Here is a 25,875-nt window from a genome sequence, read left to right as displayed (position 1 = left end):
CTAGTTCGAACTAGCGGGGTAATGTATGCATACCGCACTTGCTAATGAAGCCCGGGATTTGAATTTCCCGGGCTTCATTAGCATAAGCGGGGAGCCGCCATTTTTAAATCCCCGCTGCTTCGAACCCCGTGTAGCGCGGCTACACGGGGCTCGAACTAGGTAGTTCGGACTAGGGTCCTATTCCGAACTACCGGTACTCCTCGTGAAACGAGGTGTACCGGTAGTTCGGAATAGGCACCCTAGTCCGAACTACCTAGTTCGAGCCCCGTGTAGCCGCGCTACACGGGGTTCGAAGCAGCGGGGATTTAAAAATGGCGGCTCCCCGCTTATGCTAATGAAGCCCGGGAAATTCAAATCCCGGGCTTCATTAGCAAGTGCGGTATGCATACATTACCCCGCTAGTTCGAACTAGCGGGGTAGTGTAGACATACCCCCACTTGCTCGTAGGCTACGTCTAGACTGGCATGATTTTCCGGAAATGCTTTTAACGGAAAAGTTTTCCATTAAGCATTTTTGGAAAAGAGCGTCTAGATTGGCACGGACGCTTTTCCGCAAAAGCACTTTTTGTGGAAAAGTGTCCGTGGCCAATCTAGATGTTCTTTTGTGCAAAAAACCCCCATTGTAAAAATGGCAAACAGGGCTTTTTTGCGCAAAACAAATCTCAGCTGTCTACACTGGCCTTTTGTGCAACAGGGACTTTTGCCTGAATGGGAGCAGCATAGTATTTCTGCAAAAAGCACTGATTTCTTACAGTAGGAAATCAGTGCTTTTGTGGAAATTCAAGCGGCCAGTGTAGACAGCTGACAAGGTCTTCCGGAAAAGCGGCTGATTTTCCAGAAAAACTAGCTGGTCTAGACACAGCCCTAATGTATTTGTAGACTGTTTTGTTGTAGAATATCTCTAGCTAGTTGGAGCTCATTTTGTACCTTAGCTTTTTAAATTTAGTCTTTACAGGACCCTGGGACACAGTGGGGTGTGGGGAGGGGTGTGCATTTGCACCCTTCGTACCCTCAATGTACAGGCCTGGTATTTTTTCCTAATTGATGCTTCCAGTTTTCTATTGGTTGAATTGCATGTGTTATTTATTATAGTGAGGTATTCTGCTTCAAGGGATAAATTTAATTCTGCAAAGAATAGAACTTACCAGGAAACAATTAATTTTGTACATGCAATGTACCTATAATGTATGGGTACAAGATGCAACCATTCATTATTCTTGACCTAGGTACTCAGTCTTTTATTCTCTTTACTGCAAAAAGCAAAGCAAAGGGCCTGATTCTCCTCACAAATTTGGCAGGACTCCATTTAGGTAAATGAAGTTACACTGGTGTAAAACTTTGCATTATCAACCAAAACTAGTGTATGGGCCCTCACAACTTACATTAAGAAGCCAAAACCACACTTCCATTTAAAACAAATGTTCCATATTTTTAATTTATGGAATAGGTCTTCATATACAGAAAAATAACCGTAAAGAGTTTTTTTTTTAATTTGTTAATTTCCTTTTGGGTTTTGTTTATTTTTTTCAGCATGAGCCAATGAAGAGTTCAGGAGTGCCACAGGTCCCCAGTTCTACCAGTTCACCGCCATGTTGCTCATAAGAGCTTTTCAGAGTCACTGCCTGGAGTGTAAAGGAACTGAGAAATAATCCCTTTAAATCATTTGGGAATCTCTACTGACACACACTATCATCACTTGTAGAAGCAACCCAAAATGCCTGCCAGAGCAGCTGTTTACAATTGTTACCTTCACCATGATTAAACTCAGGGGCATGAGGATTTCTGCTCTGTTAGAAGCACTGAGGGTTTCTGCAACCTCGCCTTTAAGTATTCTCTGTTAATACTGCAGAGACATTAAAACAAAAGACTGTGTGTCAAACTCCATTGTAAATCTTACTCCTTCCATTTGTAAAAAAGGTCAAACTTCATATGGGCTAAGTCTACACTGCAGGCTTCTTGCTCAAGAACTGTTTTGTGCAAGAGTTCTTGTGCAAAACATCTTCCACAAGATGTACTTTTGAGCAAGAGTGTCCATGGCAGTGTGGACAGTCTCTTGTTAGAGAAAGCTCTGATGGCCATTTTAGCCATAAAGGTTTATTGCACAAGGAATTCATGTTGCCTGTCTACACTGCCTTCTTGTGGAAGAGCTCTTGTGCAAGAGGGCTTATTCCTCTCCCCATGAGGAATAACTCTTCTGGAAGAAGCCCTGTTTTCCAACTCTGTACTGTAAAATTTACTTGTGCAAGAATGCAGGTGCAATGTAGACACTGCAAGTTTTGGGCAAGAACAGCTGTTCTTGCTCAAAAAGCCTGCAGTGCAGACACAGCCTTAGAGTCTACTTCTAAACTAAACATTTAGGGTTATCTACATAACACCCTTAGCTCTAAGTAAGCTACGCAGTTTGTGCTATGTAAATTGCATAGCTTCTTTCAAAATAGCATTGTGTAATTTGGCACTGTGTAGACAGTGCCAAATTTTGAAATAACTCAGTATTCTGAAATGCCTCTTAAGCCTCATGGAACAAGGATTACCAGTACGTCAGAACAAGCCACCTATTATTTTGAAATAACAGGCTGCTTCAATAGACTTAGCTATTCCAAGCAGCCTATTTCATGATTCTTCCAGTATCCCAAAATAGCTCTGCAATGTAGACATACCCTTAGAGAGGCTACAACATTCTCAGAGGATTCCATGTTATCTGCAATCTGATTACTTTGAAACTCTGGAGTAGCCCTCATGAAGAATGTTTGTATTTTTTCCACTGACCTGTCCATCTTCTGTGTGGGCCCCAACTTCTTGCAGTTTCTGCATGGTTTGTCTTTGCACCAACAACCTTTAGCAGTGTGAGACTGTTCCACGATGAAAAAGCACAATCTGAGCCTTCTCCATGTTTTGTTTTCTGATCAGGTTATCTGTTGCAGATTACATGCTATTGTTGTAACTGCCAATTTTAGTAGTGATCTCCATTGAAACAGCAATTTCTAATGCACATTTTAGGATCAAATCAAACCCCACTCCAAGAAGCGACAAGCTTAGAAGAATGTAGATAAATCCTCCAATCTTGCCGAGAGAACTCTGGAGCAGCCATTTTGGAAACTAGAGAAACTTGGTCTTCCATGGGCTAATAACAGTCAGTCAATCAGCAACCATCTTACTCAGATAAAAGTTGCCTGGGCTTAGCAGTGTCCCTCCTTTCTCCCCCTCCTAAACTGAGGAGGAACACAGTGAGCAGGAGGAATTTCCAGAGGGGTGGAGGAATGGCAAGGCCACCACACCTCAGATGTCCAGCAGAAGGGAAGGATAAGCCTTCTTCCTTTGCCTTTTATACCCACTACCCATTAACACAATGGGTAGGTCACAAATTTCCAGCAAGAATATTTTTAATCTGTAATCCTTCTGACAGTAGCAATAAGAGCCAGGTTCAATATCTAAGCATTAATTTAGCATTACAAAACAGAATCAACTTGAGCCTCACTCAGATGTATAAAGAAACTAAACATCATCTAAGCATTTCTAGGAGGCAATACTTCCCCACTTGCAAGCACTCAGTCTATAAAGAACAACTTTTATTAAAAGGTGTCAGTGACTGGGATGTGGGCACTTCTTGCCTAGTGGTTAAAGCAGACATTGATAGTTAAGAACCAAAGCCTAAGTCGGAAGCCAGTGCCAGACCCAAGAGTCAAAACCAGTCAGGGGCCTGACCTGGAGCCGAGGGCCAGAGTCAGAGACCAGAGGCCAAAGCCAAGGGGCAGAGCCAAAAACAGAAGTCAGGAATAACAACCAACAGCCATAACAAGCTTACCGGGGCTATGATTACACTGGCGAGTTCTTGTGCAAGAATGGCTGTTCTTCCACAGAGCGTCCACACTGCCAGCCAGTTCTTGCACAATAAGATTTACAGTAAAGCATGGTAAGAGAGGGCTTCTTGTGCAAGAGCTATGCTCTTTTCTAACAAGTGTAAGCTCTCTTGTGCAAGAGGGCAGTGTGGACACGTGGCAGGAGTTTCTTGCACAAGAAAGCCCTATGGCTAAAATGGCTATCAGAGCTTTCTTGAGCAAGAGAGCATCCACACTGCCATGGATGCTCTTGCGCAAAAGCACATGGCAGTGTGGAAGTGTTCCTGCGCAAGAGCTCTTGCACAAGAACTTGCCAGTGTAGACATAGCCCTGGAGTGGAGCAAAGAAGGGGCAGGACTAGGGTCAAGACTGGAACAAGGTAGGAGCAAAGCTAGAAACAAGCAGATGCGGGAGTTATTCCAGCCATAGGCAAATTCTTTGCATAGCTGCTCACTGCCTCTTCTTGCTGGACTTAACTGGTTTGCCAACTCTTTCAGCCAGTCAGGCCAATTAGGCAACTTCCTTCAGGACAGCTGTGCTCATTGGGTTGTCTGGAAACTGGCTCTGCTGAAATCCCTGATTTATGACAGTATCTCCCCAACCCTACTGAGGACATTTCTTAGGGTGCTTCTAATAGAACTGTAATATATCCAGAACTCTACTAATAGTCTTTACCACTTCCCTAGATTACTTGTCCAAACTACAGCATTCCCAGTCTACTAGCCAGTCCTCTAGCTTTGATTTATTCCTGAAAATAATCGGCCTAACAGCACTGTGCAAGAAAACCCCTCTTGTGCAAGAAGGGGCAGTGTAGACCGCTCCTTCCGCAAAAAATGGCAGCTCATTAGGTATGCAGATGAGGCGTGGTGATATGCCATGCTTAGCCTCATTTGCATATTTCTTGCATAAGAAGCCGCGAGCGTAGACATAGCCTGGGTGTTTAATCCACAATAGCCTGGAACAGGCTAATGAGGCTCAGAAGGAGGCAATTAACTAGATAGGCCATCTGATTCCTAAGTAACCCCATCTAATGGCCTAAGTAACCCCATACTAATGATACAGTCCATCTGAGAAAGCACAGGCAGGGTTATTATACAGCCAGAAAGTTGGCAGCAGAGAGGAGCTGTAGTGAGGGGAACATGCAAAAGCTCTCTGGACATTAAAGAGAGGAAGAGGGAAGGAAAAATTGGGAAGGTGTAGGAAAGGCTTAGTTTTTAAAATGGCACAGACTTTGGCCTGATAATAGTGTCCCTGTGTTGGAATCCAGAGTAGAGAGGTGAACTTGGCTTCTTCTACCAACTGCTGGGGAAGTGGCACAGTACGGATAGTGGATTTGAAGACTGCCTGGGATTTGTCCTGTAGAGCTTTGAGAGGGGGAAAATTCATAATGGCTTGGCCATTCAACCAGGTCACTATGTGAGAGCACCGTATATCCCAGTGAAGGGAAGTTCTACTACTGGGGGGTGACCACTGCTGATTGGGATCTACTGGTAGATCTTGGGGCCTCTGACGGGTGATCTTGACTGGTTTGGCCAAGAAGCTGTCAAGGGCTGGCACTTCTGCTGCCCCTCCCCCCACTGCTATGCAACTCCTGCCCTTTGCTTTGGAGCAGTTCCCTTCTTCCACCCTGTATTCTACCGCCACAGAACAGGGAAGGGGACACAACAGGGTTTGGGACAGAATTTCCTGCCTGCTTTTGGGAGTGGTGCAGGGCCAGGGTAGGGTGAGTCTGCCCTAGCCCTACTTCACCACCCCACAGGAGCCACCTGCAGTAAGCAGAATCCAGCTGGAGCCTGCATCCTGAATCCCTATCCCAGTCATGAACCTTCTCCTGCACCCCAAGCCCCTGCCCTAGCCCTGAGCCCCTCAAGACCCAGACTCCCTTACAGAGCCTTATCCTGAACCACCTCCTGCACCCCAACCCCTGCCCCAGGCTCAGAGCCCTTCTCACACTCCAAATCCCTTAGCCCAAAACTGAAGCCTGCACCCCAACCCTCTGCCCCTGTCTGATGAAAGGGAGGAAGGATGGAGTGAGCAGGGGCGGGGCCTCACAGAAGGAGCACGAAGAAGGTGGGGCAAAAGTATTTGGGTTGAGGTAGATCCTGGATTGCACTTAATTCAAAAAGTGATCTCATACTTTAAAAGATTGGAGATCACTAGCCTACAGGGTGTGTGTAAGTGATAGAAGGAGAAAATTCCCTTGTTACAGGGAACATCTGTATACTCCCACTCATGGGATTCCAGGTGCCTGCACCACAGTGATCCAGACTGTTCTGGAAAGTGGATCTTTTTGGGAGTTGCATGAGGGCTGCCTCACGTCGCTGAATGTCCGCTGCTCAAGGAGAGGGAAGCTAAGGGAGCTCAGGTAACATCCCTGTCTGGCCCTCCCAGACTGCTAATGCTAATTTTTATTTTGTATATATAGTTTTAGAATTTAATTAGCATTTAACAATTTTTATAAATGTTTTAGAACAGAGTCATGTTTTTGGATAACTTCAGCTATTTTCCCTTTTACCACAATGGGCCTCAGTGTAATCTGTAAAGAATGTAAGCTTAAAGAAACTCTTGAATGCCTGCTGGAGGAGAGAGGTTGAGGGTGTTGGGGAAAGGTGTGAGCGGTAGTTGGTCCTGTGCCTCACCCTGCAGTCCCTGGGAGTGGATGCTGCCCCGAGAGTATGGGCATGCCCTTGTGCCATGTGCAGCACGACTGAGGGTGTGTGCACATGTGTCTCCATATCCCCAGCCTCCTTCTAGTGGTGGCTTGTAGTGGGAGGGTGTCCCACACTGGTGGCAGGAGTATGGTAGGCCTCTCCAGACACTGGCCAATAGCACAAGGATCCTCTTTTGCAGCCTGCTAGGGCTGTGTGCCCTTGAGAGGCACTCGCACGTGCCCATATGCTGAATGATCTCCAGGCCAAGATGGCTGAGCAAGGAGCACACCCCAGCCTCTTGCTGCCTGCCACCTCCATCCTGTATGGTTAGGGAATGTGATGGCACTCACCTAATCTGCCTTCTCCAGCCTCGGACAATGCCTGGGACATGTCCAGAGCGTAGGGTACCAGCTTGAAGGTCGGGAGGGTGACAGTGCTGGCCTCATCCAGCTCCTCTTCTTCCTGTCTCCTCACCAGTTCTGTCCCCTCGCAGGTTGGCGTCCCGTGTCTCAAGCCCTGAGTCCACTACTGGGGTGGGGAAGGGACTGCCTGGCCCCCCTCCCAGGATGCAGTGCAGGTCTGAATAGTAGGGGCAGGTGTGGGGTTCTGCTCCAGAGCAGGAACTGCACTCCCGGGCCCTGGCATACATCTGATGGAGCTCTTTAACGGTCATCCACACCTGCGCCAAAGTACAGATGTGCCTCTTGGTGCCAGGCTGTCAGCCATAGACATTGGCATTCCTGTGTCTGGTGTGGAGATCCTGGAGGTTGGTCTTGTTGCCCCCCATCCCAATAAGGGCCAGGATCTCTGCACCAGACCAGGAAGGCACATGTCTCTTGCATCCCCAAGCAGGCTTCTGGGAGCTGTGTGACTGCTTCCTGAGAGCAGTGGAGGGCTGGGTGGGAGCAACGTGAAAAACATAGAAAGAACAGGTTAACTTACGTAAACTCAGATATTCAAGTTGGTAGGGCTTGACCAAGTTCACCCTAGGGGTATGTCTACACTACCAAGTTAATTCGAACTAACGGACGTAAATTTAAATTTACATGGCTGCTGCGCTGAGCTGACAAACAGCTAATCAGCTGTTTGTCAGCTCCGCGCGCTAGTCTGGACGCTCCCCTGCCGACATCAAAGGTATTTGTTGATCACCCAGGTATGCCTCATCCCAGGAGGCATACCTGGGTGGTCGACAAATACCTTTGATGTCGGCAGGGTAGCGTCCAGACTATCGCGCTGAGCCGACAAACAGCTGATCAGCTGTTTGTCGGCTCAGCGCGGCAGCCATGTAAATTTAAATGAAGCGGCGATTATTTAAATCGCCACTTCATTTTACTATGTCCGGTACCCTAATCTACATGCCTCTGTCGCCAGAGGCATGTAGTCTAGACGTACGCAAAGTTAGTTCGAATTAGTGCTGTAGTGTAGACATACCCTAGGTTATTTAAGGAGCTAGATGAAGCAATCTCTGAACCATTAACAATTATCTATTGTGACAGGGTGTGGTCACAGAAGACTGCTTGGGGAGGCTTCCTGGAGTGCTGATAAAGCCACTGACACTCACCTCTTTGTTCTGAGGCTTCTCACCACCCTGCTCTGCTGGACCAGATCTCAGCTCTATGCCTTGGCTGGTGGTGACCAGGAGATCACACACCTCCCCCTCCCAGGCAATATAAACATTGAAATTCTTCAGGTCTAAGGAAAACGTAGTTTGGGGACAGCTTCCAGAGAAGCAGCTCCACAGGAAGATTTGCGAACATGGAGTTTTGTGAGGGAGTTCTCCAGGTGAAGGAGGAGCAATTACGGGATCCTTGGGGTAAGTGACTGTTTGCAGTGTGTGTTTGGGGATTACTTGCTGGTTGCCTGAAAGAAACCGTGTGCTGAACTTGTGTTCATCTGTTTGTTTGTAGATTCATGGTGCTGAGCTATTTGAAGGACCATGTGGCTTCTTGAGCAAGAGTTATTCCTCTCCCCATGAGGAATAAGCCCTCTTGCGCAAGAGCTCTTGTGCAAGAAAATAAGTCGTCACAAACACTGTGCAAATAAGTGATGATTACAAACACCACCCTATACTGAAAACCTACTGACAGCTCTGCCTACCTTCTTGCCTCCAGCTTCCATCCCAGACACACCACACCATCCATTGTCTACAGCCAAGCACTAAGGTACAGCCGCATTTGCTCCAACCCCTCAGACAGAGAATGCTTGGTGAAGATCTTGTAAGTACGATACCCACACGAGGAAGTGAGGAAACAGATTAACAGAGCCAGACATGTACCCTGAAGCCTCCTACTACACGACAAGCCCAAGAAAGAAACCAACAGAACACCACTGGCCATCACCTACAGTCCTCAGCTAAAACCTCTCCAAGGCATCAGTGATCTACAACCCATTCTGGACAATGATCCTTCACTTTCACAGGCCTCGAAAGGGAGGCCAGTCCTTGCCCACAGACAACCCACCAACCTGAAGCAAATTCTCACCAGCAGCTATACACTGCTCCACAACAACTCAGGAACCAGTCCCTGCAACAAACCTCGGTGCCAACTCTGCCCACATATCTACACCAGCAACACCATCACAGGACCTAACCATATCAGCCACACAGTCACTGGTTCATTTACCTGCACATCTACCCATGTAATATATGCCATCATGTGCCATCAATGCCCCTCAGCTATATACATCAGCTAAACTGGACAGTCCCTACGTAAAATAAATTGATACAAATCAGGTATTAGGAATGTCAATATACAAAAACCTGTAGGAGACCACTTCAATCTCCCTGGGCGGGAGACACACAGTAGCAGATTTAAAGGTAGCCATCCTGCAGCAAAAAAATTTCAAGACCAGACTTCAAAGAGAAACTGCTGAGCTACAGTTCATCTGCAAATTTGACACCATCACCTTAGGATTAAATAAAGACTGTGAATGGCTAGCCAACTACAGAAGCAGTTTCTCCTCTTGGTGTTCACACCTCCACATCAGCTGCTAGAAGTGGGCCTCACCCTCCCTGACTGACTTTGTTATAGCCTTATTCTGACCTGCATATTTATACCTGCCTCTGGAAATTTCCACTACATGCATCTGACAAAAGTGGGTTTTGGCCCACAAAAACTTATGCTCCAATACATCTGTTAGTCTATAAGGTGCCACAGGACTCCTTGTCTCTTGTACAAGAAGGCAGTGTGGACGAGCAATAGGGGTTTCTTGTGCAAGAAACCCTTATGACTAAAATGGCCATCAGAGCTTTCTTGCGCAAGAGCATCCACACAGTGCAATGGATGCTCTTGCGCAAAAGCAGATGGCAGTGTGGATGTGCTCTTTTGCAAGACCTTTTGCGCAAGAACTCGTGCAAGAAACCTGCAGTGTAGACATAGTCTTAAACTAAACTAAAACAAAAACTACCAGATTTAAATAAAAAGCCTATCAATCTAATTATCTGTAGGAGAGAATGCAGGCAGAGTGGGGGCTATCTTGTTTATTGCACCCAATGTGTCATGCATGTATCATTACCTGCCCTATGGGGGAGTGGCGTATGTGTGCATTTGATGCAAAGAGCTCCTGGCTCTCAGACTGTGTATGGGCTTTGGAGGGCAAGGTGGCTGAATTGGAGGAGCTAAGGGAGGCAGACAGGTACACAGATGAGACTTTCCGGAACATTGTAGAACTGTCCCACCTCCAGTTGGACAGCCACTGTGCTGTTAAGGAGGATGAAAGGCTCGGGGAAAGAGAAGAATCAACTGGAGCTAAGTGAAATGATCCCATAGCTGGGACCCTTCTTCCAGATGATGTTATGGTATCCTCTTGCACTGAGGATGCATCTCCAAAGAAGGGAACTCCAGTCATTAGGAGAAGGCAGGTGTTAGTAACAGGGATTTGATCATTAGAAACATTGATAGCTGGGTTTGATGACTGGGAGAATTGTATAGTGACTTGCCTGCCTGGTGTGAAGGTTGTGGATAGACCTGTACCACAACCACCAGCTCCTCCCCAGGACTACACAGGTAGGTACCAATGACATAGGGAAGGATAGGAGAGAAGTTCTGGAGGCCAAATTTAGGCTGGTAGGAAAGATTGAAAACCAGGACTTCTATGGTAGTATTCTCTGAAATGCTTCCAGTTCCACACTCAGTGCCAGGCAGGCAGAGCTTCAGAGTCTCACTGTGTGGGTGAAACGAGGACACAGAGAAGGGGTTTAGATATATTGGGAAATGGGGAAACTTTTGGGAGAGGGGGAGCCTATACAGCAGCAGTTCCCAACCTTTTCTAGATGGGGACCCATTTTAACAATTCAGGAAGACTTGGTGACCCAAGGCAATTAAATGGGGGCAGTGCCGTAACTAGCTAATTTTGCACTTGAGGCAAGAATATAAAATTGTGCCCCCTCTTGTTTATATATTCATAGTATCGTCAGGTTTTTCTATGAAATAAATACATTAATAAAATACCACTACTACATTTGAGTTGTGGTGGGGGAAGATATTTATCCCCAAACTGCTCCTCTTCCTGCCCCTCCCACCCCATCTTAAACCCTACACTCAGGGGCTGGAGGGCCTGGGGAGATTGAGGGCCTCTGTCACAATCAGGGACTAGGAGTCACACACACAGGTGTTAGAAACAATTCACATTATTCAAAAAAAAAATCCCAAGTAAAATTTAGTATTTTACCAGTTTCACCTGAACTTTAATTACTGGGATGGTTGAGCTTGCATTTGCTTTGCTAACTGTTGTATCCTCAGAATCGTTGTGGCACCCCTCCCCCCTTCCTCCCAGGCTCCTGAACACAGTCCAGCCGCTACCCCAGCCCAGCCCCTACCCCAGCCCCTGTGGCGGCAAGCCAGCCAGGAGTCTGTCCTGGCTGACCAATGCCAGCAGTGGGAACCCCAGCCGGGATGGCTGGAAACCTCTCAACTTGATGCCCAGACACCTGCCCCTGCTGCCCCCCCCCCCCACCCGCAAGCTGGGTGCTGGTTCTTTTCTGTATTCCCTAGTGTTCTAACTTCTTCCCCCCCTTCCTGCCCTCCCCCCCCCCCCCGCCATGTCCAGGGATAATTCCTTACTCCAGTGGTCACCAACCAGTAGATCAGGATCTACTGGTAGATCTTGGAGCCTCAGACAGGTGATCCTGACTGGTTTAGCTAAGAGGCTATCAATTGCCGGTACTTCAGCTGCCTCTCCTCTCACTGCTCCACACCTTGTGCCCTTTGCCTGGGAGCATCCCCCCATCCACCAGGAGCCTTCTGCTTGTGGTACAGAGCAGGGAAGGTAGAGGAGGGATGCACATGTCAGAGTGCCCCCTCTTCCATCCTGTATTCTGTCTCCACAGAACAGGGAAAGGGGGACAACATAGCCTGAGAGGGATGGAGTTTGCTGGCTGCTTTTGAGCATGATGCAGGGGAGAGCCTGCCTTAGCCCCACCACCCAGGAGCCTCCTGGGGTAAACAGTGTCCAGCTGGAGCAAGCTCCAAACCTCTGCCCCATTCATGTACCCCCCCACACACCCCAAGCCCCTACCCTAGCACTGAGCCCTCCCAAACCCAAACTTCCTTACAGAACCTGCACCCTGAACCCCAACTCCCTGACCAAGGCTCAGTTCAGAGCCCCCTCACACTCCAAATCCCTTAGCCAAAGATGACAGCCTGTGCCTCTGCCCCTGCCTGGTGAAAGGAAGGATGGAGTGAGCAGAGGCAGGGCCTTAGACGGGGCATGAAGGAGGCAGGGCAAGGGTGTTTGGGTTGGAGGTAGATCCTGGATTGCACAAATTAAAAAAGTGATCTCATGCTTAAAAAATTGGAGACCTCTGCCCTGAGTCACTGAAACAGTACTCAATTCAATTTAAAACTGCCTGAAGGTTGTTAAACCAATCAAGTTGAGTACCACTTCAGGTGAATGGCTTCTTAAGACTGGAGGGGGGGGGAGGATGAGGAGAGGAAACCTTTTCAAATGTGTGAATGGCTCCTTACCACCACCACCCTGGGAGACACTTGGCAACCCTTTTGAAGTGTAATGGCGACCCATAGGTTGGGAAACCCTGCTATACAGGAAGGATGGGTTCCACCTAAACCAAAATGTCACTTAATATTGAAAACGTCAAAGAGCAGTTTATAAACTAAGCGCTGGGGGAAAGCCAATCGGTGCCGAGGAGCACATGGATTGGACAGAGACATCTCTTAGGGGAAGGTTTATAATAGAGATTCTCAATGTTCTAGTATTGAAGAGAGCATGGAAGTATGGGTCAGATCAGATGCTACACAAGTCAAATGCAAGAAAGTCTAACTAGGGTTGCCAGACACTTTCACAAAAAATACTGAACAGGGTGGGGAAAAAAAGTTGGTTGAGGGAGGAAGAAAACAAAAACCCCACCCCTGCTCCCATCACACACGGCAGGGGAAGAAGTGGCCCATATCCGGTATTTTTTATGTGTCTGGTATTCTGTTTCTTTTACTGGACAGAGGCCACAAATACCAGACTGTCCAGGCCAATACTGGATACCTGACAACCCTAAGTCTAACATCAGGAAGTGACACAAACAGTGACAAATTTTAAAGTGCTCATACACAAACCCTAGAAGTCTAAGTACCTAGAGTGCACTGTATTAAAGGAGGATATTGATAGAATAGGCATCTCAGAAACTCAGTGGAATGAGGACTATCAATGGGACACAGTCATACCAGAGTACAAAATATATCGGAAGGACAGAGCAGGTCATGCTGGTGGGGAGTGGCACTACGTGAAAGAAAATATAGACTCAAATGAAGTAAAAATCTTAAATGAGCCAAAATGTTATAGACTCTATATATAGTAATTCCATGCTCCAATAATAATATAGCAGTAGGGATATATTGTCGGCTAGCTGATCAGGTCAATGATAGCGACTATGAAACGCTAAGGGATATTAGAGAGGCTATCAAAATAAAAAACTCAATAGATGGGGGGGGGGGGGATTTCAAATATCTCCATATTGACTGGGTACACGTCACCTCAAAATGGGATGAAGAGATAAAATTTCTTGATACACTGAATGTCAGTTTCGTGGAACAGCTCGTTCTGGAACCCACAAGGGGAGAGGCAATTCTTGATTTAGTCCTAAATGGAGTCCAGTATCTGGTCCAAGAGGTAAATATAGCTGGATGTCTTGGAAATAATGACTATAATGTAATAAAATGTAACATCCCTGTGATGGAAAAAACACCTCAGTAGCCCAACACTGTGGCAATTAATCTTAGAATGAGGTACTACACATAAATGAGGAGGTTAAATAGAAATTAAAAGGTACAGTGAAAAAAGCAAAATCTCTGCAAGCTGCATGGAAACTTTTCCGGTTCTCTTACTGTGTTTTTTAATTTGGGGTCTACATACAAGTTGGACCTCAATTATGGTGTTTTAAAAGAGTGCCACCATAGCTTAACCACCAAGTAAAGGAGCAGAGAGAAAAAGACATCTTTTAAAAAGTGGAAGTTAAATCCTAGTGAAGCGTAAGAACATAAGAAAAGCCAAAAAGGAGTTTGAAGAGTAGGTAGCCCCCCCCCCCAAAAAACCCCCCTCAAAAATAGTAAAATGTTTACATAAATGAGCAACAGGAAGCCTCCTAAAGAACCAATGGGGCCCTTAGATGATCGAGATGCTAAAGGAGCACTCAAAGATGATAGGGTCATTGCAGAGATGCTAAATGAATTCTTTGCTTCAGTCTTCAAAGCTGAGGATATTGGGGAGATCTCCAAACCCGAGTCATTCCTTTTAGGTGACAAATCTGAGGAATTGTCCCAGATTGAGGTGTCATTAGAGGAGGTTTTTGAAACAAATTGATAAATTTAGCAGTAGCAAGTCACTGGGACCAAATAGCTGGGACCAGACAGCATTCACCTGAGAGTTCTGAAAGAAGTAAAATGTGAGATGGCAGAACTATTAACTGTTTGATTGTAACCTATCCTTTAAATCAGCTTCTTTATCTAATGACTGGAAGATAACTAATGTGATGCCAATATTTAAAAAGGGCTCCAGAGGGGATCCTGGCAATTATACACCAGTAAGTCTAGTGTCAGTACCAGGCAAATTATTTGAAACTATAGTAAAGAATAAAATTGTCAGACACAGATTAACATAATTCGAGGGAAAGTCAATGTGGTTTCTGTAAAAGGAAATCATGCCTTACTAATCTACCAGAGTGCTTTGAGGGGGTGAGCAAACATGTGGACAAGGGGGATCCAGTAGATATAGTATACTAAGATTTCCAGAAAGCCTTTGGTGAGCAACCTTGTGAAAGGCTCTTACGTACGTTGTCATGAGATAAGAGGGAAGGTCCTTCATGGAATGATAACTGGTTAAACGACAGGAAACAAAGGGTGGGAGTAAATGATAATTTTTCGTGAGTGGAGAGATGTAACCTGTGGGGTTTCCCCCCAAAGGTGTGTCTTGGGACCAGTCCTATTCAATTTACTTACAAATTATCTAGAGAAAGGGTGAACAGTGAGGTGGCAAAATTTGTAGATGATACCAGATACCAAACTGCTCAAGGTAGTTAAGACCAAAGAGCTTCAAAGAGATCTCACCAAACTAAGTGACTGGGCAACAAAATAGCAAGTGAAATTTAATGTTGATAAATGTAAAGTAATGCACATTGGGAAAAAGTAATCCCAACTATACATACAATATGATGGGGACTAGTTTAGCTATAGCTACTCAAGAGAGCTCTTCGAGTCATTGTGGATAGTTTTGTGAAAACATCCACTCTGTGCACTGGCAGTCAAAAAAGCAAATAGAATGTTAGAAATCATTAAAAAAGGGATATAAAAAGAGACAGATTATCTGATTGCCTCTATGGTATGCCCACATCTTGAATACTGCATACAGGTGTGGTCGCCTCATCCCAAAAAAGATACCTTGGCATTGGAAAAGGTTCAGAAGACGGCATCAAAAGTTTAGGGGTTTGGAACAGGTCCCATATGAAGAGAGCTTAAAAATACGTGGACTTTTCATCTTAGAAAAGAAGAGACTAATGGGGAGAGGAATATGATAGAGGTCTATAAAATCGTGACTGGTGTGCAAAGAGTGAATAAGGAAAGTTATGTATTTATTCCCACCAAGTAAGAACTAGGGGTCACCAAATCAAGTTAATAGGCAGCAGTTTTAAAAAACAAAGTTTTTCTTCACTCAGCATGCAGTCAATGTATGGAACTCCTTGCCAGGGGATGTTGTGAAGACCAGGATTTTAGCAGGGTTCTCAAAAAAGCTAGATAGATTCATGGAGGTTAGGTCCATTAATGGCTAGTAGCCAGGATGGATAGGAATGGTGTCCCTAGCTTCTGTTAGTCTGGAAATGGATGACAGGAGAGGGATCACATGATGATTACCTGTTGTGTTTCCTCCTCTGGGGCATCTATATTGGCCACTGTTGGCAGACAAGATACTGGGCTAGATGGACCTTTGGTCTGAGCCAGTATGGCCATTTTATGTTAAATGGGATCAGAACCCCAAATAAATTTAGGTAAGCCCCCTTTAACAAATGAAATGAGGATGTATACACTAATTGCTCCCCCAGGTAACAATTATTTACACTGGTCTTTATAGTAAACATGATTTTAAGTAGTGCAAACACTAGGATTTAGTGACTGCAAATAAAAATAGAGCAAAGAAAATTACAAGTGTAAAACAGAAAATGCATAGCTAGTTCTAACACTAAAAGCTCAATACAAACACTCTAAAATTGTTCTCATTTCAGCTAACACCTCACTCCAAGGAAGAGCTCTCCCCCTAGGGTCTCTAGTTCAGTCTCTTCAAAGTGATATGCCAGCCAGAGACAAAAAACAGAAAACTTTTCATTTTAATAGCCTCCCTTTTTAGGCAGGAATTCTCTTTCTACATTCTACCCTTCCATAGAAAATTACCTGGTCAGACGCTATCAGTTGGGGGGGGGGGGGGGGGAGTGTCACATGACTTCCTAAGGCCAACCATTGCTTAGACAAATGAGGCCATTTAGACGTAACCACCCAGACATTGAGCGAAGCCACATGTGATGGCTCTCATTTGCACATTTAAATCCATAAACCATTTCCTACCTCATATCTCTAACTTTACATACAAGAGTGATTCATACACGAAAATAAGAGATATAAATCTGGCAGATTGAGACATTAAAAATTGAGGTAGTTTGTCCAAAGCCTTCTTAGAGTTATGCATACTTGCATTCATAAGTCAATTATAAAGCATGGTGATGGATGAGAGGAACTGTCACATCTATGAGAATTCATGGAGCATGGATAAGAATCTAGTGAATGAAGGACGACAACATTCTAACTTCAATACTTGGAAAAATAATGTACCAAATTATTTAACAATCAGTTTGCAAGCACTTAGAACAGGGGTGGGGAACTTAAGACCTGGGGCAAGATATGGCTCCCAGATGCCTGGCTCTAGCCCCCAAGGCTCAGGATCCCCCTCCCCTGGTGCTCAAGCCCCCCCGATGCCCTACTGCAGCGCTGGAGCACACAAAATCTCCTCAGCTCTAGTGTGTTAGACATTTCCCTTTCTCCTCAGTGTGGGGCCCAGGTAAGTGAGGGTTCCCCCCCCCCCTTCTCACTTGTGTGGTTCCCAACTGATTTTTCTGTGGCTCAGTGGCCCCTGACCCAAAAATGGTTCTCCACCTCTGACTTAGAGGATAAGGTGAAAAGAAATAGCCAACATGGACTTGAGAAGAAGAGTCATGCAAAACCAACCTAATTTTCTTCTGTCAGAGTTATGGGCTTGGGCAGCAAGGAAACTGGTTGTCATGGTCCCAACCACACTCCAACCTCCTCTCACCCCCCACCTCCCTGCATTCAGCATGGCTCCCTCTGGTCTCACAGGGCTGCCAGGGCTTTAGCAAGGCTGAGGCTGGGGCTGTCCACCCATCTATCCAATGCTGGGGTTGCATGCTGCCCCCTTTGACTAGGGGCCTGCTTCTACAGTGTGGGGGGAGGGGGAGGTGGAAGGGAAGGCTTGGATTACACAGGGGGCTTAGGGCAGCAAGGGCAGGGCTGGGGTCTTGCCTCTCCCAGCTCTAGGTTCACCCACAGCCTATGGTAATGGGCCCAGAGTTGTAGACATGGCATATCTTGATTTGACACAATCCTACATGACATCCTATAAACAAACTAGGGAAATGGACGGTTACTGCTACACTATGAGTTGTGTCGCAAGAGCCAATGCAAATTAAGTGCAGATTAGCACAGTCTCATGCTTCATCTGCATACTCTTTTGTTCCATATTTGCGCTAGGGGTTTTTGCGCAAACAGGCAGTGGGGCCATGGCCATTTTGCACAAACCCCCCTCTCCAGGTATAAAGATCTCGAGGGAAAAGGTTTTCTTGAATGAAAGAGTATGCAAATGAAGTATGACAAAATGCTAATCCGCACTTCATTTGCATTGGCTCTTCTGGCAAGACTCGTAGTGTAGCCATAGCCAAAGATGCAGTTTTAGCTGCTCCTCCTCATGGTCTATCACCTGTGAACTGATCCAAAGCCTTCCCCTCCCTGAAACCAAAAGAAAGGAAAACAGACTCAGTAAGGGTTATAACAGAAGTGAAGTGTATTAAGGATTTGTTTAGAATTCTAGGAAGTGGGGGAAAACCCAATGCAAATCACTTCCATTATTTACATTGAGTTAACAGTACAAGTATCAGACAAAGTCCAGGCCCTTTTATATCTCAATTGGATTCTGTGTACAAACAAATGGTAAGTTATACCCCATTTTACAATACCCTTCCTCTTCTAGCTGAAACCAAAGACAGAACTATGTAGCACTTTAAAGACTAACAAGATGGTTTATTAGGTGATGAGCTTCATGGGCCAGACCCACTTCCCAGATCAATTTGTGGAAGAAAATTGGCACAACCATATATACCAAAGTGATACAATCAAAAAAGTGAACACATGTGAAATTGACAAATCAAATTATAGAACATGTACCTACATTCCTCCAGCTCCCATCCAGGACACACCATATGATCCATTGTCTATAGCCAAGCACTTAGATACAATTGCATCTGCTCTAATCCCACAGAGACCAGAAGCTTCAGGATCTCTACCAAGCATTTTTAAACCTCAATTACCCACCCGGAGACAAAAAACAAATTGAAAGAGCCAGACAAATACCCAGAAACCATCTACTTTAAGACAGACCCAGGAAAACCAACAATAGAACACCACTTGTCATCACCTTTAGCCCCCAAATTAAACCCATCCAACACATTATCAATAAACTACAACCTATACTGGAACAGGATACTACCCTCCAAGAGGCTCTGGGAGACAGACCCAGAGTCTCCTATAGACAACCACCTAACCTCAAGATGATTCTTACCTACAACTACAGGACATACCACACCACACTAATACCAACCCTGGAACTTTCCCTTGCAACAAACCCCGTTGCCAGATTTATCCACATATTTACTCTGGTAACACCATTATTGGACCTAACCATGCCTCTTACAAGATCAAGAACACACAAGGGTGGCCTGTGCCTATAGACAAACTAGGGCGCCAAATTCCAAACCCTGCCCCTTCCATTTCCCATTCCCTTTCCGATGCCTTACCTGGAGCACAGCTTCCCCGCAGCCAGGAGGAGGGTAAGTCCTGGGAGAGGCAGCGCATGGGGGGGGAGGGGCGGAAGGTCCCTGTGCCACGGGAGGGGGGCAGCCCCAGGGGAGGCGCATGCTGGCTTCTCTCTGGGGGGGGTGGGATCTTGGGAGGAGGCGGGTGCAGGGGAACTCTCTTCCCTAACTGGCACCCTGTTCCCTCTCCCCGGCCCCCAAACTCCATCCTCAGCCCCCTGGTCCCCAGCCCCAGAACTCCATCCCCAGCCCCCTGGCCTCCAGCCAATAGAACTCCATCCCCGGCCCCCTCCTCCCCAGCACAGAACTAAACCCTCAGTCCATATCTGCCCTTGGGATTGGGGGGTGGTGCCGATTGCATGGTTCGCCTAGGGCACCAGTTGCTGGTAGCTAGTCTAGGACCGCCCCTGAGAACACATATTCTTGTTCATCCAGAAATATAATTTATGCTATCATGTGCCTAAAGTGTCCATCTGCCATGTACATTGGACAAACTTCTCAGACACATCGCCAAAGAATCAATGCACACAAAACAGACATAAGACTCACAGAGAGAAAGCTGTTGCTTGCCATTTCAGCCAGACTGACCATTCCCTCAGTGACCTTAAAACAGGCATATTGCTTCAAAGAGACTTTAACACCAGACTTCAAGGAGAAGCTTCAGAATTGTCATTCATGCTTAAATTTAACACTATGTATAGGTCTAAACAAAGACTCTAATTATCTCACCCATTACAAAGATAGCTTTCCCAATTATCACCCCTAATGTCATTACCTCACAGACACTAACCTTCTCCCCTCACCCCACTCTGTTCTAGAATTTGATTGGTCAATTTCACATGCATTCTTTTTTTGATTGTATCACTTTGGTCAATTTCACATGCATTCTTTTTTTGATTGTATCACTTTATGGTTGTGCCAATTTTCTTCCACAACTTGATCTGAGAAGTGGGTCTGGCCCACGAAAGCTCATCACCTAATAAACCATCTTGTTAGTCTTTAAAGTACTACATAGTTCTGTCTTTTGTTTCAGTTAGACCAGACTAACAGGGCTGCATCTCTATCACTATTCTTCCTCTTCTAGGACAGTCAATTGCTACACTAGAGGTGCAGTGCCAGGACCTTCTACCTTTGGGCTGGCTAGGAGTCTGCAAGAAGGAACATCAGGGAGTTCCTTGATGATGGATCCATAATCAAGAAGAGTATGGCAGATGGTAAGTAGGATGGATGGGTGTCCTTTTCTCCCTCTGTCAGGCTGCTACAGGATCAGTCTCAGGTAAGTGCTGACCCACACAGACTCCAGCTACAGAAGGGACTCAATAACAGTCTTCAAATATATTAATGGCTGTTATAAAAAGGAAGGTGAACAATGGTTCTCCATGTACACCAAAGGCAGGACAAGTAATAATAACAAGGTTGATCAGCAGCAAAGGTGATTTAGGTTACATACTAGGAAAATATTTCTAGGTTGTGAGGGGCAAACTCACCACCATGGTGCCACCAGCTGGCTGTCCTCAGAATTAGCTTTTCATGTTTCACTGGATGCCTTTCTCAAGGTCAGTGATTCCCAAACATTTCGGCATCATGTACCCCTTCTTGATTTTTGAAAAAAACCCTCACCCCCGCCAAGAGAGAGCAGCAAAACTTGAGGAAAAAAAACTGAGTGAGACAGCAAAACTTGATATGGGGAGCATGTGGGAGGCTTACACCCCCCCTAGAATTTCTTCACACCCTCCCCCCCCCAGTTTGGGAACCTATGCTCTAAGTGGTGTCATGGCATCCTCTTCCAGAGACTGCCCTCCGGCAGTGCCCACATCCGTGTCCAAGCCCCACTTCCAGGGGAGGTGGTTGTTCCCTCTGCTCACATCTCAAGGTCCTCTATTTCTCAGAGCACCCTGATCTCCTCCTTAGGAGCTAAAATCTGGGAGCTTGTCTGGCCAAGGCTAGGCAGCTCTGCTCTAGCACTACAGACCCTCCTTGCTCACTCTTCTGAGTAGCTGTCAGTTCCCCCTTATATAGTTCCCAGCTGGGCCCTCATCAGCTAGAACTGCCTCAGCTGGGACTTCACTCCTAGCCCCTGCTCCTGGCTGGGGTTTTTCCCTTAAAGGGCCAGTGCAGGGTAAGTGCCCTGTCACATGGGTATAATAGTTAAGTAATGGAATAGGCTTCTAAGTGTGATTGTGGAATCCTAGTCATTAGAGGTTTTTAAGAACAGATTAGACAAAGATGATTTCGGTTTACTCAGGTCTGCTTTAGATGAACTAGATGACTTCTCAAGATCCTTCTAGCCCTACAATTCTATGATTGTACCACACATTTCCTTGCTTGACTGGGAAATAGTAGCATGAAAAGTTACAGATTGCCTTCCCAAGTCCACCTCCTATTTTTGAACCCAGTGTAAGTGACTGTTAAGAAATAGCAGAGGGCATATTATATTTCTGATGTTGCTGCATTACAAGCTGGAAGGGTTAGTACACAACTTTCTATTTTAGTTGGGAGTCTGAGTATATCTTTTTTGTAAGCTGGAGTACAGGCAAAGTGCTTTAGTTGGAAAATATTGCCAAACTTGTATTCTGTGATAGGGATGAGAACATGGGCCTCTGTATCAGAGCCTGGGCCCAGAGGCAGCAGTATGTGTGTGAAGTGGGGCGGGGGGGAGAAGGGTTGTGGGGAGACATATGGGAACTGGTACACACGGGGAGCCAGCTTTCAAGATGTTTTCCCACACAAGCTGGCTCCCATGGAACTGCCTGCCCCTCTCTATCCACATGGTTGCATATTTACAAAAATAAACACATTTTAACGTCCCTCTTCTGTGACCCAACAATGTTTGTGAGGGATACAATTTTCAAAGTTATTTGTTTAGAACATACACAAGAATGGCCATACTGGGTCAGACTAAAGGTCCCATCTAACCCAGTATCCTGTCTTCTGACAGTGGCCAATGCCAGGTACCCCAGAGGGAATGAACAGAATAGGTAATCATCAAGTGAAAAGGGATTCTTTCTTCAAGCTCAAACTGGTGTGTCTGATAATAAAAATTCTGACAGCCTTTGTTTCTTTGACCGAGATCAATATTACCTAATGTTGTAAAACGGAATATACAGGCCCGTATACAAGGATAGTGCAAATGCATCCCACCATAGTCCTTCATCATGGTCCGCCTCAGACTTCCTCTTCTGTGCTCAAGCCATCCGGGAAAAGGTAGAAGTGGTGCTCTGCCAGCCTCCCTCCTCTGTGCTCTGGTTGGCCGGGGGAAGATAGAAGTGACACGCTGTCAACCTCCCTCCCAGTGCTCCAGTCAGAAGCACAGGTGGGAGGCTGGGGCAAAACTGGAACTGATTTACCCCTTGCTCCCACAAGGAGCAAGGCTTAGGGGCGGGGCTGGTCCATGATGGTGCGGCTGCCACCAGCTCCTCCCACAACTCGCACACACACACCAGAATAGTGAGAGAAATGTAGCCGTGTTAGTCTGGGGTAGCTGAAGCAAAATGCAGGACATTGGACAAACATCTCAGACACTTCACCAAAGGATTAATGCCCACAAAACAGATATCAGACAAGATCACAAAGAAAAAACAGTTTCTTGCCATTTTAACCGGAAAGGACACTCTCTCAATGACTTAACCACCTGCATTCTGCTACAAAGACCTTTTACATCTGCACTTGAAAGGGAATCCTCTGAACTGTCATTCATGTTAAAATTCGACACTCTCCGGGAAGGAATGAACAAATGCTCAAACTATCTTACCCATTACCAAGATAGCTTCCCCAATTATCACCTCTAATACCATTAGCTCACAGACATCCCACTCTCCCCACCTCTAATATCATCAATTCACAGACACTTACCTTCCTTCCTCCCCCCCCCCCCCGCACCCCCTCCTGTTCTGAAATGTGATTTGTCCTTTTCATATGTGTTCATTTTTTTAATTGTATCCTTTGGTATATATGGTTGTGACTATTTTCTTCCACTATTTGATCTGAGGAAGTGGGTCTGGCCCACGAAAGCTCATCATCTAATAAACCATCTTGTTAGTCTTTAAAGTGCTACATTGTCCTGCATTTTGTTACACACACACCAGAAATTCCTGCATACAGGGCTGATGTATATGCCAAGACATTGGTGTTTCCTCTCAATTTATCCTAATTCTGTTGACAGGGCATGCAAATAAATGTTGTACTGACTATGTTTGGTCACATTTAATGGAGCATCTTGTAAACGTGGTATGTTTAGAAGATTTCTCTCCATTTTAGATCCAGTGGAGGTGCATTGTTTACTTCACTACTAAGTATAATTTTACACAGAAAGGAAATCCAATAATACATTTTAAATTGGGAAGTCCCCATCATCTTATTTCTCTAACACCATAAGGAAGGATAGACCAAATTATACTAGGTTTCCCATTTTTTCTTTACATTTGATTTGATTAAAATTCTTGAGACAATCCTGGATTTAGTCACCAGATGGCACCATAATGGTAGTCTCTTGTAATCCTCTCTGAATAACTGAGTCATTTGAAGTGACCCATAACATTGTTCACAGTGAAAAATGATTGCAACTTTTCAAAAAGAGTTTTAACAGTTCCATTGTTTGCAGCTGGACTGTGAACTCTGGCAGGTAGTAGTTATGGGAAGGGCTCTTTACTGGTCTTCCTGAAAATCCACTCAGCTTTTTCCAAGTTAAAGATTTTGACAATTGCCATTGCCTGACTTTCTCTCACAGCACAGCCTATTTTGGGAAATACACCAAAATCCTGTAACTTGCCATTAGCATGACACTTGCAATTCCCTGTCACTTCAGCATTTTCCACTCAGAGTCAAACGTTCAGACGGGGTACCAAAGAATGTATGATGATGGTTATCCTCTTGAACCTACCACAGTTTTTTCATTGCCCTAATTGTTCTGGCCTAAGAGAATATATAGTGTACCAAGACCTAGATCTAGACAACCATAGATTGTAATATACTCTCACCATTTTTTGAAGTGGTGTTCACAATTCTGTGCTTTTCAGAATCCTTATTACAGATCACAAACTGACAGGTTATACAAATTGGGAATACAGCACAGATGTCTATCTAATATTCCAGAACCTCATCACAAATCTAAGAATAAAATAGTTGTGTGAAAACATGCTTATGTAGTGATCATGCATTGTATCTGTCCCCACCCTCTGCTTGTTTGTTTTGAGTCTTATTTATTTCAAGAGCTTGGGCCTCCAAATACACATATGCAATCCTTTACTTTGGGGAGTATTCATGTTCTGTAAAGTTCTGTGTACCTGTTTGCAGGATTATGGCACAAGTAAGTATGTTCAGGCAATGAAAAGTACAATGGATACCCAGTTTTTCAGTGCTTTAGATATAACATAGTTTTTATGATGAAGGACCCCAACGTGCTGCACTCATCACTCTATACAGAGATCACTAAAACACAGCCACTTCAGTAGAAAGTGGCTGCCTAATAAGAAGGGTTGGGCGGGGATATGAAAGAGCAACCCTACTCTCCTGAAGTGTCCAAACATAGTGAGAGGGGCATTCTTTCTGGGACATAGGCAAAGTGCAGAGGTGCTGGAACAATTTGCATAGAAAGAGTGTTGAGAGCCACCAGACTGTACAGCAGTGGTCATCAACCCGTCGATCGCAATCGACCGGTCGATCGCGAGGCCTTGACCAGTCGATCGTGAGGCGTTCGGGCCCCCCCAGCCTCCATTTTCCCCCCACCCCCGAGAAGCCCCACTACCTACCTCTAGTGTAGTGCCGGCTTCCCGCAGGGTGGACGGAAGTCCTGTCTGAAGCCTGCGTCCCTTCCGGGAGTTCTGGAAATGCACGAGCTGCTCCCCTCCCCCAACTCTGTTGCGTGCTGGGGGAGGGGGCGTCGGCCTTGGAGGAGTGCGGCGGCTTCCCTGCGCCACCGGCGCTGGAGGGGTGAGTCCAGCTTAGGGGTTTCCCTGCGCCGCGGGAGCAGGGGTCAGCCCCGGGGTTTGGCCGGGCTGCAGGAGAGGAGGGGGTCGGCCGGGCTGGGCCGCACCTTGGGAGGGGGGTTTGGCCCTGGGGCAGGTGCCCCTGGGGATTGGCCGTGCTGCGAGAGGAGAGGGGAGGAGATGGGGGGGGGGTTGGCTTGGCTGGGCTGGGCCGCGGGAGCGGGGTTTGATTCAAACTAACACAGGCCAGAGCGCACTTCCCTGGTTCGAATCAGCTGGCGATCAGAATAGCGCACGGGCGAGATTATGCAACTCAAGCATGGGATATTTAAATCCCTGCTTCATTAACAATTTTGGTCATCTACATTTGCATCCCTAGTTCAAACTAGGGTGCACGTGTAGCCATACCCTGACACTGAATATAACTATCATTGTGGGATACTGGCAGAAGCAAGTTACCTCAACAAAACAAACAAGAGTCCACCTTGGCTCTTTGTCAATAAAGGGAGGGGAAAAGACAAGTCTCTTACAGGGCATAGTTTTCCTGACAAAAGTTGCATTGTAGTGTCTACTCTCTCACTGTTTTGTCAACAAAAGGCAGTTTTTGCAGATAAAAGAGGCCAGTGTAGACAAGACCGGGGTTGCCAGCTTGGACAGACGTGATGCCATAGCAGCAAATGGAGCGCAGTCCAGGAGAATAGGCAGCTAGTTACATCGCCTATAGCAAAACCGTCCCACTCTCTGCAGTACGCATGGCGCCCACGGCTAAACCCACCCTCTCAGACTAATCCCTGATTCCACGCGCTCCACTCGCCCCGCACTCCCTCCAGTCCAGTGGCAGTCACTGCGCAGGCGCAACCGCTGGGCGGTTGGAAG

At 46.0% G+C, this 25,875-nt stretch overlaps 1 long non-coding RNA gene across 1 annotated transcript in view; it reads right to left on the bottom strand.

Moving 5' to 3' along the window:
* LOC149525838 (uncharacterized) overlaps positions 1 to 25,850 on the bottom strand; it is a 35,244-nt gene extending 9,394 nt beyond the window's left edge. The window contains exon 1 of the long non-coding RNA XR_016348545.1: positions 24,823 to 25,850. This is a non-coding gene — a long non-coding RNA (uncharacterized LOC149525838). The remainder of the gene's footprint in view (positions 1 to 24,822) is intronic.
* Positions 25,851 to 25,875: the final 25 nt, after the last annotated feature.

This window comes from Pelodiscus sinensis, chromosome 1 (assembly GCF_052426305.1).
Source record: "Pelodiscus sinensis isolate ZL-2025 chromosome 1, ASM5242630v1, whole genome shotgun sequence".
Taxonomy (NCBI): Eukaryota; Metazoa; Chordata; order Testudines; family Trionychidae; genus Pelodiscus; species Pelodiscus sinensis.
The sequence above is the reverse complement of the archived record's forward strand: the minus strand, read 5'-3'. Positions and strand labels throughout refer to the sequence as shown.